The following is a 4798-nucleotide window of genomic DNA, read 5'->3' as shown; positions in this document are numbered from 1 at the left end:
GGTTCGAAATGAGTTCGTTGGGAGAAATAACCATGTTTTTGGGGCTTCAGGTTTAACATAATTCAACTAGAATCCTGCTACACCAAGCCAAGTATGTGGAGGATATTCTTGAGAAGTTCGGGTTTCACGACGCTAAATCTGCTTCAACACTAATGGCTAAAAGACCTCTTCTGACTCCAGATCCGGACGGCGAATCCGTAGATTAGACTCACTATCTATCGATGATCGGATCGCTGATGTATCTTACTGCAAGCCGACCTGACATCATGTTTGCAGTTTGTCAATGCGCACGCTATCAGGCTAATCCTAAACTTTCACATCTTATTGTCGTCAAAAGAATTTTTTGGTATATCAAAGGCAGCCCAAAATTGGGTCTTTGGTATCCAAAGAATTCTGAATTTGATCTATATGCTTTTGCTGACAGTAATTATGGAGGCTATGAGCTTGATAGGAAATCAACCTCAGGAGGGTGTCAATACCTAGGTAACAGACTAGTCTCGTGCCAATGCAAGAAGCAACACACTATCTCAACTTCCACAGTGGAGGCGGAATACGTTGCTGCATCGGTCTGCTGTTCTCAAGTTATCTGGATCCAACATCAGCTGTTGGATTACGGTTTGAATTATTTAGAAACCCCCATTTACTGTGATAATGAGGCCATCATTCAAATTGCCAAAAATCCAGTCCAACACTCTAAAACCAAGCACATCGACATTAAAATTCATTTTATTAGAGACTGTTATGAGCGTTCACTAATCTGGCTGGAACAGGTCTCTACTGCTAATAATGTGGTGGATTTGTTCACAAAGCCATTTAACAAAGCTCGTTTTGATATGCTTGTGGGTTTTTCTGAAAATTATTCGTTTTGAGGATTAAGTTTTTATTTTATTTTATTTTATTTCTTTTCTTAATTCTTCAATATTTTTAAGTTTTTTTAGTAGGATAGATTAAATTTGCGCATTTTAATTTTATTTTATCTTATTCAATTCTCACCCATGCACAAATTTAGGGGGAGAAATAATAAAAAATTCAAAAACAATAAAAAAAAATTAAAAAAAATCCAAAAATATTAAAAATTCAGAAAAAATATATATATATTGTTGATAGTTATGTTTGCAGGTATTGTGATGGGAAATGAAATTAGCAAGTGATAATGGGCAATTTGAATCTGCATAACGTACCTAAGTTGAATCGTCTACGCTCTATGATCGATGCGCTGGTAGGCACGAAAGATTTTAAATGGACTTGAGTAGGGAAAGTTGAACCTAATGAATTTAAGGACTTGACAAACTTTGACCTAGTTAGATTCGTTTAGCCTGACATCACGATGCTCGGATAGGTTGAGCATGGAGATATACATGGGAATCTACCGGTCACATTAAATAACCCCTATCTAGAACTGTAGATTCACTTTTCCTCGATGTGCGGATTCTGTCCTTAATTCCGGTTGGATGGGGTGATTGGGGAATTTCGATAAACTAGGTTTGTAGAAGGTTATTTTCTTTCTTTCTGTTTGTTAGTCATATGTTGCCTCCTTTGCGTGATTGGAAGAGATCCGACCTGGACTGTACCATATGCAACTCTATCTCTATGCATCTTCTATCTATGCAATTCTTTCCATCTGTTACCCATATACTGTCTCCTCTGCGTGACTCAAATTCTGACCTGGTACACAGTATATGCAATGTTCTCTTCTCAATCCCTCTGAAACTTCAGTTAGTCATATGTTTCATCCTTTGCGTGATTAGAAGAGATCCGACCTGGATGTACATCATATGCATTCTAAATCTATCTTCTCTCTTAATAATTGTCTGCTCACCCGATGTAAGGAGTATTTTGGAAGTCCTTGATGGCTGGGGCATGCCAGGAAGCGGGAAACACATTCTAGTACAATTAAAATTGAATGCATACAGGTTGTCTATAGATCTCGCTGCTCAATTTAGGTGGACAACAATATCCATGGTCGTAGTCAGTTAAATGGTCATAAGAAAATTTTATTTAAGAATTAGGGCCAATCATGATAATAAAATTATAATTATCTATATGAGTGTGTATCATGTCATTGGTAAGTTGTCCAAATATTGTCACAAATTTTTCGTGTTTAAGTGGACCACAATAATGGCGATCGATCAGACGAAGATGTGAAGATAAGGGTACCGACAAGTAGAATAAGGTTGTCCAACAACTTTGATCCCAGCATCACAAATTCATTCTCAGTAATTAAACTTTGAGATGTATATTTTAGTTGGAGTTAATTTAATTTAATTTTAATTTTAATATTATTTAATTTTATTTTATTAACTGTTAAAATTTAACAATTAATTTTATTTTTAAATTTTGCAAAGTTAATTTAATTTAATTTAATTTTATTTTTAATATTTGTTTTAATATTAATCCTCAAAAAGAATTGTTTTTAAAATTTTTGAAAAATATTGGAATGTGTTGGACCCTGCCTTATACTGTGTGGTTATCAGGTAAATGAAAAAGGTGGTATATAAAGGGGTTTAAAGCCGGAATCCCCATCACTTTCTTGATTCTAGCCGCAAACTCTCCCATACTATCTCTCTCCTCGAAAAAAAATTCATCAAATTTCGCAAAATTAATCCGATAGCCTTGAAGGTACTGTGTTTTCGACCAGGGAAATGCATTTCGTTTTGTGTTTAACCGAGTTTTAAAGCTGAAATCGACAAAAAATGGGTTTCGGAGTTTACGGTCGAAGCTTACGGCCGTAAGGTGTTTGCGGCCGTAAACTCCCCAAATGACATTAGCATGCGGCCAAGGGTTTACGGCCGTAAACCCCTTTTGACCGCAAACTTGGACTTTGACCAGAATTTTCTTTTAAATAAAAAAACTATTAATTAATTATTGGGTTTAACATTAATTTATTTAAAATACTATTTGTCTTACTTGGTATGTTTCTGTGCAGATAAGATGGCAGCTTTAAAATTTGCTGATATGCACAATCTAGATATAATTCTCGCTGATCCTCCAATATCTCATGGGGACTTCAAGTCGATAATTCATGAGCTACGAGAGTGCTATCTAGCTTCTGCTATCATAATAAACACAATTGTATATTAGAAGATTATTCGAGAATTCTAGCAAACTGCCAACATGACTAGGGACGATAATGGAGTTGTAACTGTAGATGAGATCGTTCAAGGATGCAATATTGTTATTAACGAGACCTTCGTGAAAGAGACTTTACTGATAAACGACCTTCCAACCTTTCCCACTGAAATTGGGATTAGTGATACTCAGAGAATTCTACGAAAGACGGGATACAAGGGTGATTCTCCACCAACTATGAAGAAACTTCTGCCGCCTTATTGGAGATTTCTAGCCTAAGTGTTCGTGAGCTGTATCTCCGGTAGAAGATCAGGTGCCGACGAGATTTCCCTGAGGAACACTGGAACGATTGTTTCTCTTGATGAAGGGATAGGTTTTAACTTTTCTAGGTTTATTCTGGATGAGTTTGTGGTGAATATCAACGCTACTACTCGGGATACTTTTCTAATGTGTCCGCGATTTGTTCAGCTATTCATCAATAGGCAGTTTTGTAATATGGTGAAGGATGGAGAAACATTGGATATGAAGTCTTTGGGTCCTCACACCATTGGACTCATTAAGTAAAACAGAAAGGGGAAGGTGGTATTTCAGGGGTTACATCCTTTTGTCATGTTTGGACGATTTGCAGAACCAACCGAAGCAGCCGAATCTCATGAATTGTCATATCATACTTCATCAAAAAAGGTTATCTCAGAAAGTGATGTAGTAACGGTATCAGATCATGAAGAAGAAGAAATTGTTGCTCATGATGTATCAGTTGCAGAAGAGCATAATCTGCAAAAATATTCAGGTTGAGGGAGATTATAACGAAGGGTCATCTAATAATACTGTTGAGCCCAGTCAATTTGAAGATCTTGATCTCACCGGCTTTGATCAAGATGATATTCCAGAGACCTTTGGAAGAAATGATGATTTTTTATCAAGTGTAAATCTCAATACCTTGCTAGATAGTGTCAGTGATGTTGCTATCCCGGCAACGAAGACAACGGAATAGGAAGACGCTTTTGATTCAGCCCCTGTTTCTTAAGCTCAAGTGGTTAGTTCTTCAATTCCAATGGCGATGGTGTCAAGGTTACCTCCCCTTGACAGTGTATTGCCTACATCTGAACCACTTGAAGATGATCAACAAACAGACCTGGTTGTGCAACCCCCGACAAAGAGAAGAAGAAGAGATCCTAGGGTCAGGATTTTGGACTCTGGCCTTTCTCAAGGCGTGCCTACTCCTCCAACTGTCACTCCGACTATCATAACCACATAACCATTCAGTGAAGGTCCTAGTAGCGTATTTGAAACTGGTGGCTCCTCTGTACCACCAGGGTTCTCTCCCCAGGGGTAGATCTTGAAGAAACTTCAATTCGCTTGGCTCAGTTTTTGGCTCAAGAGCAAACCACTGCCACTACCTATAAGGCGAAAGGGATAGTGTTTAAAGAGGGTCAGTCTAGAGATGAAGATTCCGTAATCAACGAACTTCAGAAAAGGGTCAATGTGCTTGATCAGAAAAACATCGAACTTGGCATCCAGGTTGAAGATCTTCTCAGTGAAAATACAAATCTAAAGATTCAAGTCTCTGATCTTAAAGAAGATGAAGTTAACAAGACCAAGCAGATTTATGAGCTACAAGATCACTTCAATCTTTTGACCTCCAACTACTTTAATCTGAAGAAGAAACTAGAAGAAGATTTTGGTGTTAAGTACAAGACTACTGATGATGAACATAGAATTAATCTTC

The sequence above is a fragment of the Lactuca saligna genome, chromosome 1 (assembly GCF_052625555.1).
Source record: "Lactuca saligna cultivar CGN05327 chromosome 1, ASM5262555v1, whole genome shotgun sequence".
Taxonomy (NCBI): domain Eukaryota; kingdom Viridiplantae; phylum Streptophyta; class Magnoliopsida; order Asterales; family Asteraceae; genus Lactuca; species Lactuca saligna.
The sequence above is the reverse complement of the archived record's forward strand: the minus strand, read 5'-3'. Positions refer to the sequence as shown.